Below are 16754 nucleotides of genomic sequence, written 5' to 3'. Positions count from 1 at the left end.
AAGTTGCAACATTTTTGGAAAGCCCTTGAAATGTACCTCTTAGCGGAGGTTTAACAACATGAAGCATAGCTCTTTAGAACAGTATCCAGATTGGTGATTTGCCTCAACTACTTAAGTGTAGTTGACTTCTCCGAAGCTCCAATGGGGAAAAGGCAGAACGTACTACAGGAATCTTTACGCCGAAGTGAAACACGGCTGGTGGGTGATTTGGACAGGAAGCAGAGGTCTGGGTTGTACCTTCTTCTTGCCCAGTTGTTTGGCATCATGAAGGAGGAAACGGTTGGAGACTGAAGGCAATGCATCAAGCTGTTCCCTCAACTCATTGTTTGTAGCATATATTCATGAAACGGGATGACTGTTGAAATCACCAGCTCGTTGTTCCTAATGGGAATGGATTTTAAGTGCAGGAAGAGGTTTGTATGCATTAGTGACGGTAAGATCTCCGACTTTCACTGTAGCAATGATGATGCACTCCTCAAGCACATTAAATGATTTAAGAGTATATCTGATATAAGTGATTACACCATTACGTACTTAGGGTGAACTGCAGCATTGAACTTGTATCCATTGATGCAAAGGTTGGGAGCTGCTTTCAACATCATCGGCATGGGTTTCCTGAAGTAGGATGGCATCAATGTCCAGATCTTTGGTTGTTCTAGCAAGGTTGTCATATTTCGCTCTCGACATACTGAACCTTCTACATTGATCTGTAGAATAAGTAGAGATTTCCTGTTCCAACTATCGTGGGATCACACTCCTCAGCCTTCCCGGTAAGGTCTATTCAGGTGTACTGGAGAGGAGGCTACGCCGGATAGTCGAACCTCGGATTCAGGAGGAACAGTGTGGTTTTCGCCCTGGTCGTGGAACTGTGGACCAGCTCTATACTCTCGGCAGGGTCCTTGAGGGTGCATGGGAGTTTGCCCAACCAGTCTACATGTGCTTTGTGGACTTGGAGAAGGCATTTGACCGTGTCCCTCGGGAGGTCCTGTGGGGAGTGCTCAGAGAGTATGGGGTATCGGACTGTCTGATTGTGGCTGTCCGCTCCCTGTACGATCAGTGTCAGAGCTTGGTCCGCATTGCCGGCAGTAAGTCGGACACGTTTCCAGTGAGGGTTGGACTCCGCCAAGGCTGCCCTTTGTCACCCATTCTGTTCATAACCTTTATGGACAGAATTTCTAGGCGCAGTCAGGGCGTTGAGGGGATCTGGTTTGGTGGCTGCAGGATTAGGTCACTGCTATTTGCAGATGATGTGGTCTTGATGGCTTCCTCCGGCCAAGATCTTCAGCTCTCACTGGATCGGTTCGCAGCCGAGTGTGAAGCGACTGGGATGAGAATCAGCACCTCCAAGTCCGAGTCCATGGTTCTCGCCCGGAAAAGGGTGGAGTGCCATCTCCGGGTTGGGGAGGAGACCCTGCCCCAAGTGGAGGAGTTCAAGTACCTAGGAGTCTTGTTCACGAGTGAGGGAAAAGTGGATCGTGAGATCGACAGGCGGATCGGTGCGGCGTCTTCAGTAATGCGGACGCTGTATCGATCCGTTGTGGTGAAGAAGGAGCTGAGCCGGAAGGCAAAGCTCTCGATTTACCGGTCGATCTACGTTCCCATCCTCACCTATGGTCATGAGCTTTGGGTCATGACCGAAAGGACAAGATCACGGGTACAAGCGGCCGAAATTAGTTTCCTCCGCCGAGTGGCGGGGCTCTCCCTTAGAGATAGGGTGAGAAGCTCTGTCATTCGGGGGGAGCTCAAAGTAAAGCCACTGCTCCTCCACATCGAGAGGAGCCAGATGAGGTGGTTCGGGCATCTGGTCAGGATGCCACCCGAACGCCTCCCTCGGGAGGTGTTTAGGGCACGTCCAACCGGTAGGAGGCCACGGGGAAGACCCAGGACACGTTGGGAAGACTATCTCTCCCGGCTGGCCTGGGAACGCCTCGGGATCCCCCGGGAAGAGCTGGACGAAGTGGCTGGGGAGAGGAAAGTCTGGGCTTCCCTGCTTAGGCTGCTGCCCCCGCGACCCGACCTCGGATAAGCGGAAGAAGATGGATGGATGGATGGATGGACCCCTGCCTTAGTACCTCCATCGAGATACAAAAATGTGACTTAAAGGTTGCAAACCTTTTTGTCAGTCAGCGATGTCCCAACTAGAATTTGATTTTAATCCAAACAAAGATTGGCATAGATTATGGGACCAGACTGAATTTACTAACCAAGACCTTATCAAGGACCCTACTGTATGACCTCCCAAGGAAGCAGTGCATGTTCCTTAATAGGATCCACACCGCCCATTATCTCCATTAGTGGACAGACTAGCATGTGACTGTGGTTTTTTGGACCGGACTGAGCTGGGTGATGTGCAATACAATCAATGAGATATCAGATGATGCATTAGCCTGGCTAAGCAACACGGACTTGTCAGTCTAACATATGATGAAAATGAATCATGTTAAAACGGCGTTTAATTATTAGGGCTTAATGTAGGTAACCATTGACTGGAGTGTATTACTTTGATGTCTAATATATCCTACGGAGAAACAAACTTTGATTGATATATTAGCTACAATAGCCTACTATCAAAATGACTATGTATCGCAGGTTGAAGCAAATCTTGGTTGACAGAAATGTTGAAATGTAATATTTATTCTACACATTTTTACAACATTAGACACCATTAGTAAATCAGAGGCTACTCAGAAGGTGAGATAACTCCTGGAAATGACTGGCTTGTAATGATCAAAGGTATAGATGTGTGTGTCCAAGTTAAAGGAAACTGCAGGCTGTCTTCTTCTAACAGATTTATTACAGTCTTTGGCAAGCTATGTAATGTTTGCTGTGGTCTGGAACAACATGGCATGAAATGCAGCCAATATTACATACAGATAATGTGTCATGAGACATGCAAATATAATTTATATACAAAGAGGATAAGAGTAAAGGATATTAAATGAGCTCAAATATAGCTACAAATGAGGCATAATGATGCAATATGTACTAGGGATGTCCCGATCCAGGTTTTTGCACTTCCGATCCGATACCGATATTGTTTTTGCATTTCCGATCCGATACCGATACCGACCGATACTGGCCTATCCGAGCATGTATTAAAGTTTAAAGTTATTTAGCCTACTTAGTTGTCAGAATCATGTTGAAAAGGGTTTTAGTACTCTTGATAACAACTAGCCAGCTGAATTAGGGGAGTTTGAATAATACACAATGGTTGGTAACAAGAAACTGACCTGTTTATTCAAGGATAAACACAAAATAGACAAAATGATACATGACAAACAGAAATGGCATCATTGAAACTAGGGCTGGGCGATATGGCCTTTTTTTAATATTGCGATATTTTAAGGCCGTATTGCGATACACGATATATATCTCGATATTTTGCCTTAGCCTTGAATGAACACTTGATGCATATAATCACAGCAGTATGATGATTCTATGTGTTTTGATTGATTGATTGAGACTTTTATTAGTAGGTTGCACAGTGAAGTACATATTCCGTACAATTGACCACTAAATGGTAACACCCCAATAAGTTTTTCAACTTGTTTAAGTCGGGGTCCAATTCATGATTCATGATACAGATATATACTATCAGATATATACTATCATCATAATACAGTCATCACACAAGATAATCACATTGAATTATTTACATTATTTATAATCCAGGGTGTGGAGGGGGGCGCCGGATGTAAGTGTCAAAAAGACAGCCAAAAGAGTTTGATATGAGAATAAATCTAAAGTTAAAATATAGGGTAGAAATGCACCCATTTGCAGGAAATGTAGTCTTGATTTTCAAAATGTTCTTTCAAGGCTTGCATGTCTACATTAAAACATTCTTCTTCATACTGCATTAATATATGCTACTTTTAAACTTTCATGCAGAGAAGGAAATCACAACTAAAAAAATCACTAATTTTTTCATACGGTGTTGATGTGGAAATTTTTGCCTCTGCATTTTGATGGTGTGGACGTGTGGCACCGAATGGAGATAAGCGTCTCGACAGACGTCACAATATTTGAACAATGATGACGAAAACTGTTTTCTCTGTCGTGTCCGTGTGTCGAAAATTGTTATGCGCTTATTTTTTTATTCGATTTTGTGCGTGGCATAGATTTGCTATGCGCAGAGGACGCTTAAACAGTGCGCAATTGCACAGGCGAGCACCTTAGAGGGAGCGTTGCTCGCACGGCTGCGCTAGCATCACAGCTATTGATAGCCATGCTGCTACCTCTCTGCTCGGGGAGGACGTATACGTATGTGACGTGTGACGTGACAGTATGTGACGTATGACGTGACAGTATGTGACGTATGACGCGACAGTATGTGACGTGTGTAAGAAGGTGCGCTCGCTGTCTGTGAGAGGGAGACACAGGAAAGAGTGAGAAGAGCCTGTCGTGTAATGCCAGCAGCTAAAAGCAACTGCGTGAGAATCCACAGACCTGTGGATGTGTTGAAGGTGTGCTGGAAAATGCGGAACGGAAATTAGGGAGCAGCAGAAAAGTGGAATATATTATTTAAATCGGTGCGTTGGAAAACACGGACCGGAGTTTTTTTTAAAAACTGGATCTGGATCGGCATTTTCCCATGCCTTGCCGATACGCAATTTTTGGCAAATATCGGCAGCCGATCCGATCCAAATATCGGATCGGGACATCCCTAATATGTACATACAGATAGCATGTTAGCATCGATTAGCTTGCAGTCATGCACTGACCAAATATGCCTGATTAGCACTCCAACAAGTCAATAACATCAACAAAGTGCACCTTTGTGCATTCGCGCACAGCATAAAAAGTTTGGTGGACAAAATGAGACAACGGAGTCGAAGATTTCACATGTAAACAAACTGTTGCGTCACAGTCCACACTATGGTGAGTTCAAGAACCGCCAAAATTAGTAGGACAAAAGGATGTTCGCCAGTGAAGCATACACACAAACATAATAAACAGTGGTAATTCTAACAATTGGGAAGGTTTGTGTCATGTTTGTCCTCAAACTAAAAACATACTAAAACAAAAAAATTATTTTCCCCATCTTTTTCCATTTTCAATCCTTTTTTTAAAAATGCTCCAGGGAGCCATGAGGGCGGCGCTAAAGAGCCCCGAGTTAGGGTCACAGCATGTTTTTTTCACTCATTTGTCAAAAGGTTTTATTCATGTATGTTTTTATTGACCAATTCCAGTTAAAGAATATTCCATTGCATGTCTTTATTATTATTAATGCTACTATGACCACACGGAAATATTCACAGCTTTCTGTGTTTATGGCAACTGTCCAGATAGCAGCGTGTCCACCTGACAATTTAGCCATGAATTCAATATCTCTCACCAGAGCTTTGTATGTGGCAAGTAAGTGCCATGTATGGGTAGTGAAAAGCTTGTGTGTGTGTGTGTGTGTGTGTGTGTGTGTGTTGTATTTCTACCCTTCTTGAGACATGAAGAAGGAAAAGTATCTTCCATATGAGGAGGTGTGAACAAGTGATAAATCATGGTCCCAATAACCCATCCATCCATCTTCTTCCGCTTATCCGAGGTCGGGTCGCGGGGGCAGCAGCCTAAGCAGGGAAGCCCAGACTTCCCTCTCCCCAGCCACTTCGTCCAGCTCTTCCTGTGGGACCCCGAGGCGTTCCCAGGCCAGCCGAGAGACATAGTCTTCCCAACGTGTCCTGGGTCTTCCCCGCGGCCTCCTACCGGTCGGACGTGCCCTAAACACCTTCCTAGGGAGGCGTTCGGGTGGCATCCTAACCAGATGCCCGAACCACCTCATCTGGCTCCTCTCCATGTGGAGGAGCAGCGGCTTTACTTTGAGCTCCCCCCGGATGACAGAGCTTCTCACCCTATCTCTAAGGGAGAGCCCCGCCACCCGGCGGAGGAAACTCATTTCGGCCGCTTGTACCCGTGATCTTGTCCTTTCGGTCATAACCCAAAGCTCATGACCATAGGTGAGGATGGGAACGTAGATCGACCGGTAAATTGAGAGCCTTGCCTTTCGGCTCAGCTCCTTCTTCACCACAACGGATCGATACAGCGTCCGCATTACTGAAGACGCCGCACCGATCCGCCTGTCGATCTCACGATCCACTCTTCCCTCACTCGTGAACAAGACTCCGAGGTACTTGAACTCCTCCACTTGGGGCAAGATCTCCTCCCCAACCCGGAGATGGCACTCCACCCTTTTCCGGGCGAGAACCATGGACTCGGACTTGGAGGTGCTGATTCTCATCCCAGTCGCTTCACACTCAGCTGCGAACCGATCCAGTGAGAGCTGAAGATCCTGGCCAGATGAAGCCATCAGGACCACATCATCTGCAAAAAGCAGAGACCTAATCCTGCAGCCACCAAACCAGATCCCCTCAACGCCTTGACTGCGCCTAGAAATTCTGTCCATAAAAGTTATGAACAGAATCGGTGACAAAGGGCAGCCTTGGCAGAGTCCAACCCTCACTGGAAACGTGTCCGACTTACTACCGGCAATGCGGACCAGGCTCTGGCACTGATCATACAGGGAGCGGACTGCCACAATCAGACAGTCCGATACCCCGTACTCTCTGAGCACTCCCCACAGGACTTCCCGAGGGACACGGTCGAATGCCTTCTCCAAGTCCACAAAACACATGTAGACTGGTTGGGCAAACTCCCATGCACCCTCAAGGACCCTGCGGAGAATATAGAGCTGGTCCACAGTTCCACGACCAGGACGAAAACCACACTGTTCCTCCTGAATCCGAGGTTCGACTATCCGGCGTAGCCTCCTCTCCAGTACACCTGAATAGACCTTACCGGGAAGGCTGAGGAGTGTGATCCCACGATAGTTGGAACACACCCTCCGGTTCCCCTTCTTAAAGAGAGGAACCACCACCCCGGTCTGCCAATCCAGTGGCACCGCCCCCGATGTCCACGCGATGCTGCAGAGTCTTGTCAACCAAGACAGCCCCACAGCATCCAGAGCCTTAAGGAACTCCGGGCGGATCTCATCTACCCCCGGGGCCTTGCCACCGAGGAGCTTTTTAACTACCTCAGCAACCTCAGCCCCAGAAATAGGAGAACCCACCACAGACTCCCCAGGCACTGCTTCCTCATAGGAAGACGTGTTGGTGGGATTGAGGAGGTCTTCGAAGTATTCCCTCCACCGATCCACAACATCCGCAGTCGAGGTCCCAATAACATTGCATCTAATAGACAATGTCTGGTCAACATATGAAATAACAAGTGTGTGTAAAAAAATTTGAAGTGCTCCCCCTCTGGCCAACATATGAAATATAAGTGTTCGAAAATTTGAAGTGCTCCCCCTCTGGTCAACATATGAAATAACAAGTGTGTGTAAGAAATTGAAATGCGCCCACTTTCGCCAAAATTCATTTAAAAAAATTAAAAGCAATATGTATATAGAGACATACTGTAATAACAAAGTAAATAATGAAGAACAAAAAAACCACCAAAAAAACATGAACTAAAAGCAGTCTTTTTCTCACAATGTGTCGACTTATTCCTTATAAAATCGGGAACAATTTCTCATATTCTTTCTGTTTCTGTAATATTGCAATATTTTCTCGTAAAATTATTACTTTTTAATGTCAAATTATTACTTTTTAATGCAAAATGGTGACAGTTGTCACATAAAATTCTGACTTTTATCACCATATTGCCAATTTTTTTTTTTGTTCTTGTAAAACAGTGACATTTTTGGAGTAAAATTTTGACTTTGTCATAGTTTTGCCAAGTGAAATTCCGATGACTATAATAATATTGCCAAAATTTGACAGTTTTCTTACAAAATTGGGACTTTTGTCGAGTAAAATTACGACTTTTTCATAAAATTGCCAAAAATGTAAGCTTTTCTTGTAAAATTGCGACTGTTATTGAGTAAAATTCCAACTTTTATCATAACATTGCACAAATGTTCAGTTTTTCTTGTAACAGTTTGACTTGGGTTGAGTAAAATGACGACTTTTATTATAATACTGCCAAAATTCTGAGTTTTTCTTGTGAAATTGTGACCTTTTTCTTGTGAAATTCCAACTCATTTACGTAGCTTGTATATATTATCAATGTCGTAAACACAACTTTTTACATATCTAGAAAGGCTGGTCCTAAAGAGGTAGGCATTTTTCTCAGGTCTCAAGAAGGTAAGAAATACAAGAGTGTGTGTGTGTGTGTGTGTGTGTGTGTGTGTGTGTGTGTGTTCTTGTATTTCTACCCTTCTTGAGACACGAAGAAGGACAAGTATCTTCCATATGAGGAGGTGTGAACAAGTGACGACATAAATCATGGTCTCAATAACATTGCATCTAATAGACAATGTCTGGTCAACATATGAAATAACAAGTGTGTAATTTTTTTTTAAGTGCTCCCCCTCTGGCCAACATATGAAATATAAGTGTTTGAAAAATTGAAGTGCTCCCCCTCTGGCCAACATATGAAATAACAAGTGTGTGTAAGAAATTGAAATGCGCCCACTTTCGCCAAAATGTATTTAAAAAAATAAAAAACAATATGTATATAGAGACATACTGTAATAACAAAGTGAATAATGAAGAACAAAAAAACCACCAAAAAAACATGAACTAAAAGCAGTCTTTTTCTCACAATGTGTCGACTTTTTTCTTATAAAATCGGGAACAATTTCTCATATTCTTTCTGTTTCTGTAATATTGCAATATTTTCTCGTAAAAGTATTACTTTTTCATGTAAAATGATTACTTTTTAATACAAAATGGTGACAGTTGTCACATAAAATTCTGACTTTTATCACCATATTGCCACTTTTTGTTGTTGTTCTTGTAAAACAGTGACATTTTTTTGAGTAAAATTATGACTTTTGTCATAGTTTTGCCAAGTGAAATTCTGATTACTATTATCATATTGCCAAAATTTGACAGTTTTCTTACAAAATTGGGATTTTTGTCGAGTAAAATTATGACTTTTTCATAAAAATGCCAAAAATGTAACCTTTTCTTGTAAAATTGCGACTGTTATTGAGTAAAATTCCAACTTTTATCATAACATTGCACAAATGTTCAGTTTTTCTTGTAACAGTTTGACTTGGGTTGAGTAAAATGACGACTTTTATTATAATACTGCCAAAATTCTGAGTTTTTCTTGTGAAATTGTGACCTTTTTCTTGTGAAATTCCAACTCATTTACGTAGCTTGTATATATTATCAATGTTGTAAACACAACTTTTTACATATCTAGAAAGGCTGGTCCTAAAGAGGTAGGCATTTTTCTCAGGTCTCAAGAAGGTAAGAAATACAAGAGTGTGTGTGTGTGTGTGTGTGTGTGTGTGTGTTCTTGTATTCCTACCCTTCTTGAGACATGAAGAAGGAAAAGTATCTTCCATATGAGGAGGTGTGAACAAGTGATGACATAAACCATGGTCCCAATAACATTGCATCTAATAGACAATGTCTGGTCAACATATGAAATAACAAGTGTGTGTAAAAAATTTGAAGTGCTCCCCCTCTGGCCAACATATGAAATATAAGTGTTTGAAAATGGGAAGTGCTCCCCCTCTGGCCAACATATGAAATAACAAGTGTGTGTAAGAAATTGAAATGCGGCCCTTTTGGCCAAAATGTATTTAAAAAAAATAAAAAACAATATGTATATAGAGACATACTATAATAATGAAGTAAATAATGAAGATTAAAAACCAATTACAAACAAAAAACAAAAAAACCATGAACTAAAAGCAGTCTTTTTCTCACAATGTGTCGACTTTTCTCTTATAAAATCGGGAACAATTTCTCATATTTTTTTTTTGCTTCTGTAATATTGCAATATTTTCTCATAAAATTATTACTTTTTCATGTAAAATGGTGACATTTGTCACATAAAATTCTGACTTTTATCACAATATTGCCAATTTTTGTTGTTGTTCTTGTAAAACAGTGACATTTTTTTGAGTAAAATTATGACTTTTGTCATAGTTTTGCCAAGTGAAATTCTGATTACTATTATCATATTGCCAAAATTTGACAGTTTTCTTACAAAATTGGGACTTTTGTCGATTAAAATTACCACTTTTTCATAAAATTGCCAACATTTTAAGCTTTTCTTGTAAAATAACGACTTTTATTGTAATATTGCACAAATGTTCAGTTTTTCTTGTAACATTTTGACTTTGGATAAGTAAAATTAGGCCTTTTATTATAATATTGCCAAAAATCAAAGTTTTTCTTGTGAAATTCCAACTCATTTACGTAGCTTGTATATATTATCAATGTTGTAAATACAACTTTTTACATATCTAGAAAGGCTGGTCCTAAAGAGGTAGGCATTTTTCTCAGATCTCAAGAAGGTGAGAAATACAAGAGTGTGTGTGTGTGTGTGTTCTTGTATTCCTAACCTTCTTGAGACATGAAGAAGAAAAAGTATCTTCCATATGAGGAGGTGTGAACAAGTGATGACATAAATCATGGTCCCAATAACATTGCATCTAATAAACAATGTCTGGTCAACATATGAAATAACAAGTGTGTGTAAAAAATTTGAAGTGCTCCCCCTCTGGCCAACATATGAAATAACAAGTGTGTAAAAAATTTGTAGTGCTCCCCCTCTGGTCAACATATGAAATAACAAGTGTGTGTAAGAAATTGAAATGCGCCCACTTTCGCCAAAATTCATTTAAAAAAATTAAAAACCATATGTATGTAGAGACATACTGTAATAACAAAGTGAATAATGAAGATTAAAAAAACCACCAAAAAAACATGAACTAAAAGCAGTCTTTTTCTCACAATGTGTCGACTTATTCCTTATAAAATCGGGAACAATTTCTCATATTCTTTCTGTTTCTGTAATATTGCAATATTTTCTCGTAAAATGATTACTTTTTCATGTAAAATGATTACTTTTTAATGCAAAATGGTGACAGTTGTCACATAAAATTCTGACTTTTATCACCATATTGCCAATTTTTTTTGTTGTTTTTGTAAAACAGTGAAATTTTTGGAGTAAAATTTTGACTTTGTCATAGTTTTGCCAAGTGAAATTCCGATGACTATAATAATATTGCCAAAATTTGACAGTTTTCTTACAAAATTGGGATTTTTGTCGAGTAAAATTACGACTTTTTCATAAAATTGCCAAAAAATGTAAGCTTTTCTTGTAAAATTGCGACTGTTATTGAGTAAAATTCCAACTTTTATCATAACATTGCACAAATGTTCAGTTTTTCTTGTAACAGTTTGACTTGGGTTGAGTAAAATGACGACTTTTATTATAATACTGCCAAAATTCTGAGTTTTTCTTGTGAAATTGTGACCTTTTTCTTGTGAAATTCCAACCCATTTACGTAGCTTGTATATATTATCAATGTTGTAAATACAACTTTTTACATATCTAGAAAGGCTGGTCCTAAAGAGGTAGGCATTTTTCTCAGGTCTCAAGAAGGTAAGAAATACAAGAGTGTGTGTGTTCTTGTATTCCTACCCTTCTTGAGACATGAAGAAGGAAAAGTATCTTCCATATGAGGAGGTGTGAACAAGTGATGACATAAATCATGGTCCCAATAACATTGCATCTAATAAACAATGTCTGGTCAACATATGAAATAACAAGTGTGTGTAAAAAATTTGAAGTGCTCCCCCTCTGGTCAACATATGAAATAACAAGTGTGTAAAAATTTGTAGTTCTCCCCCTCTGGTCAACATATGAAATAACAAGTGTGTGTAAGAAATTGAAATGCGCCCACTTTCGCCAAAATGTATTTAAAAAAATTAAAAACAATATGTATATAGAGACATACTGTAATAACAAAGTGAATAATGAAGAACAAAAAAAACACCAAAAAAACATGAACTAAAAGCAGTCTTTTTCTCACAATGTGTGGACTTATTCCTTATATAATCTGGAACAATTTCTCATATTCTTTCTGTTTCTGTAATATTGCAATATTTTCTCGTAAAATGATTACTTTTTCATGCAAAATGGTGACAGTTGTCACATAAAATTCTGACTTTTATCACAATATTGCCAATTTTTTTGTTGATCTTGTAAAACAGTGACATTTTGTTGAGTAAAATGATGACTTTTGTCATAGTTTTGCCAAGTGAAATTCCGTTTACTACAATAATATTGCCAACATTTGACAGTTTTCTTACAGAATTGGGACTTTTGTCAAGTAAAATTCCAACTTTTATCGTAATATCGCACAAATGTTCAGTTTTTCTTGTAGCATTTTGACTTTCGTTAAGTAAAATTACGCATTTTATTACAAACCCCATTTCCATATGAGTTGGGAAATTGTGTTAGATGTAAATATAAACGGAATACAATGATTTGCAAATCATTTTCAACCCATATTCAGTTGAATATGCTACAAAGACAACATATTTGATGTTCAAACTCATAAACTTTATTTGTTTTTGCAAATAATAATTAACTTAGAATTTCATGGCTGCAACATGTGACAAAGAAGTTGGGAAAGGGCATGTTCACCACTGTGTTGCATGGCCTTTCCTTTTAACAACACTCAGTAAAGGTTTGGGAACTGAGGAGACACATTTTTGAAGCTTCTCAGGTGGAATTCTTTCCCATTCTTGCTTGATGTACAGCTTAAGTTGTTCAACAGTCCGGGGGTCTCCCTTGTGCTATTTTAGGCTTCATAATGCGCCACACATTTTCAATGGGAGACAGGTCTGGACTACAGGCAGGCCAGTCTAGTACCCGCACTCTTTTTGGCATTGTCTTGCTGAAATAAGCAGGGGCGTCCATGGTAACGTTGCTTGGATGGCAACATATGTTGCTCCAAAACCTGTATGTACCTTTCGGCATTAATGGCGCCTTCACAGATGTGTAAGTTACCCGTGTCTTGGGCACTAATACACCCTCATACCATCACACATGCTGCCTTTTACACTTTGCGCCTAGAACAATCCGGATGGTTCTTTTCCTCTTTGGTCCGGAGGACACGACGTCCACAGTTTCCAAAAACAATTTGAAATGTGGACTCGTCAGACCACAGAACACTTTTCCACTTTGTATCAGTCCATCTTAGATGAGCTCAGGCCCAGCGAAGCCGACGGCGTTTCTGGGTGTTGTTGATAAACGGTTTTCGCCTTGCATAGGAGAGTTTTAACTTGCACTTACAGATGTAGCGACCAACTCTAGTTACTGACAGTGGGTTTCTGAAGTGTTCCTGAGCCCATGTGGTGATATCCTTTACACACTGATGTCGCTTGTTGATGCAGTACCGCCTGAGGGATGGAAGGTCACGGGCTTAGCTGCTTACGTGCAGTGATTTCTCCAGATTCTCTGAACCCTTTGATGATATTACGGAGCGTAGATGGTGAAATCCCTAAATTCCTTGCAATAGCTGGTTGAGAAAGGTTTTTCTTAAACTGTTCAACAATTTGCTCACGCATTTGTTGACAAAGTGGTGACCCTCGCCCCATCCTTGTTTGTGAAAGACTGAGCATTTTTTGGGAAGCTGTTTTTATACCCAATCATGGCACCCACCTGTTCCCAATTAGCCTGCACACCTGTGGGATGTTCCAAATAAGTGTTTGATGAGCATTCCTCAACTTTATCAGTCTTTTTTGCCACCTTTCCCAACTTCTTTGTCACGTGTTGCTGGCATCAAATTCTAAAGTTAATGATTATTTGCAAAAAAAAAATAAAGTTTATCAGTTTGAACATCAAATATGTTGTCTTTGTAGCATATTCAACTGAATATGAGTTGAAAATGATTTGCAAATCATTGTATTCCGTTTATATTTACATCTGACACAATTTCCCAACTCATATGGAAACGGGGTTTGTATAATACTGCCAAAATTCTGAGTTTTTCTTGTGAAATTGTGACCTTTTTCTTGTGAAATTCCAACTCATTTACGTAGCTTGTATATATTATTAATGTTGTAAATACAACTTTTTACATATCTAGAAAGGGTGATCCTAAAGAGGTAGGCATTTTTCTCAGGTCTCAAGAAGGTAAGAAGTATGTGTGTGTGTGCGTGTGTGTGTGTGCGTGTGTGTGTGTGTGTGTTCTTGTATTCCTACCCTTCTTGAGACATGAAGAAGGAAAAGTATCTTCCATATGAGGAGGTGTGAACAAGTGATGACATAAATCATGGTCCCAATAACATTGCATCTAATAGACAATGTCTGGTCAACATATGAAATAACAAGTGTGTGTCAAAATTTGAAGTGCGCCCCCTTTGGTCAACATATGAAATAACAAGTGTGTAAATTTTTTTGGAGTGTTCCCCCTCTGGCCAACATATGAAATAACAAGTGTGTGTAAGAAATTGAAATGCGGCCCTTTTGGCCAAAATGTATTTAAAAAAAATAAAAAACAATATGTATATAGAGACATACTATAATAATGAAGTAAATAATGAAGATTAAAAACCAATTACAAACAAAAAACGAAAAACAAAAAAAACATGAATTAAAAGCAGTCTTTTTCTCACAATGTGTCGACTTTTCTCTTATAAAATCGGGAACAATTTCTCATATTTTTTTTTGCTTCTGTAATATTGCAATATTTTCTCATAAAATTATTACTTTTTCATGAAAAATGGTGACATTTGTCACATAAAATTCTGACTTTTATCACAATATTGCCAATTTTTTTTGTTGTTCTTGTAAAACAGTGACATTTTTTGGAGTAAAATTATGACTTTTTTCATAGTTTTGCCAAGTGAAATTCTGATTATTATTATCATATTGCCAAAATTGTACAGTTTTCTTACAAAATTGGGACTTTTGTCGAGTAAAATTACCACTTTTTCATAAAATTGCCAACATTTTAAGCTTTTCTTGTAAAATAACGACTGTTATTGAGTAAAATTCCAACTTTTATCGTAATATCGCACAAATGTTCAGTTTTTCTTGTAACATTTTGACTTTCGTTAAGTAAAATTACGCATTTTATTACAAACCCCGTTTCCATATGAGTTGGGAAATTGTGTTAGATGTAAATATAAACGGAATACAATGATTTGCAAATCCTTTTCAACCCATATTCAGTTGAATATGCTACAAAGACAACATATTTGATGTTCAAACTCATAAACTTTATTTGTTTTTGCAAATAATAATTAACTTAGAATTTCATGGCTGCAACATGTGACAAAGAAGTTGGGAAAGGGCATGTTCACCACTGTGTTACATGGCCTTTCCTTTTAACAACACTCAGTAAAGGTTTGGGAACTGAGGAGACACATTTTTGAAGCTTCTCAGGTGGAATTCTTTCCCATTCTTGCTTGATGTACAGCTTAAGTTGTTCAACAGTCCGGGGGTCTCCGTTGTGCTATTTTAGGCTTCATAATGCGCCACACATTTTCAATGGGAGACAGGTCTGGACTACAGGCAGGCCAGTCTAGTACCTGCACTCTTTTACTATGAAGCCACATTGATGTCACACGTGGCTTGGCATTGTCTTGCTGAAATAAGCAGGGGCGTCCATGGTAACGTTGCTTGGATGGCAACATATGTTGCTCCAAAACCTGTATGTACCTTTCAGCATTAATGGCGCCTTCACAGATGTGTAAGTTACCCATGTCTTGGGCACTAATACACCCCCATACCATCACACATGCTGCCTTTTACACTTTGCGCCTAGAACAATCCGGATGGTTCTTTTCCTCTTTGGTCCGGAGGACACAACGTCCACAGTTTCCAAAAACAATTTGAAATGTGGACTCGTCAGACCACAGAACACTTTTCCACTTTGCATCAGTCCATCTTAGATGAGCTCAGGCCCAGCGAAGCCGACGGCGTTTCTGGGTGTTGTTGATAAACGGTTTTCGCCTTGCATAGGAGAGTTTTAACTTGCACTTACAGATGTAGCGACCAACTGTAGTTACTGACAGTGGGTTTCTGAAGTGTTCCTGAGCCCATGTGGTGATATCCTTTACACACTGATGTCGCTTGTTGATGCAGTACAGCCTGAGGGATGGAAGGTCACGGGCTTAGCTGCTTACGTGCAGTGATTTCTCCAGATTCTCTGAACCCTTTGATGATATTACGGAGCGTAGATGGTGAAATCCCTCAATTCCTTGCAATAGCTGGTTGAGAAAGGTTTTTCTTAAACTGTTCAATTTGCTCAGGCATTTGTTGACAAAGTGGTGACCCTCGCCCCATCCTTGTTTGTGAATGACTGAGCATTTCATGGAATCTACTTTTATACCCAATCATGGCACCCACCTGTTCCCAATTAGCCTGCACACCTGTGGGATGTTCCAAATAAGTGTTTGATGAGCATTCCTCAACTTTATCAGTCTTTTTTGCCACCTAACCCAACTTCTTTGTCACGTGTTGCTGCCATCAAATTCTAAAGTTAATGATTATGAGTTTGAACATCAAATATGTTGTCTTTGTAGCATATTCAACTGAATATGGGTTGAAAAGGATTTGCAAATCATTGTATTCCGTTTATATTTACATCTAACACAATTTCCCAACTCATATGGAAACGGGGTTTGTATAATACTGCCAAAATTCTGAGTTTTTCTTGTGAAATTGTGACCTTTTTCTTGTGAAATTCCAACTCATTTACGTAGCTTGTATATATTATTGATGTTGTAAATACAAATGTTTACATATCTAGAAAGGGTGGTCCTAAAGAGGTAGGCATTTTTCTCAGGTCTCAAGAAGGTAAGAAATACAAGAGTGTGTGGGTGTGTGTGTGTGTGTGTGTGTGTTCTTGTATTCCTACCCTTCTTGAGACATGAAGAAGGAAAAGTATCTTCCATATGAGGAGGTGTGAACAAGTGATGACATAAATCATGCTCCCAATA

General features: G+C 39.7%; 1 protein-coding gene across 1 annotated transcript in view; it reads right to left on the bottom strand.

Annotated features, from left to right (window-relative positions):
* Positions 1-16754, bottom strand: part of ppm1lb (protein phosphatase, Mg2+/Mn2+ dependent, 1Lb) — a 249386-nt gene that overhangs the window by 57993 nt on the left and 174639 nt on the right. The gene's annotated exons all lie outside the window — the stretch shown is intronic.

This window comes from Nerophis lumbriciformis, linkage group LG17, assembly GCF_033978685.3.
Source record: "Nerophis lumbriciformis linkage group LG17, RoL_Nlum_v2.1, whole genome shotgun sequence".
Lineage (NCBI taxonomy): Eukaryota > Metazoa > Chordata > Actinopteri > Syngnathiformes > Syngnathidae > Nerophis > Nerophis lumbriciformis.
The sequence above is the reverse complement of the archived record's forward strand: the minus strand, read 5'-3'. Positions and strand labels throughout refer to the sequence as shown.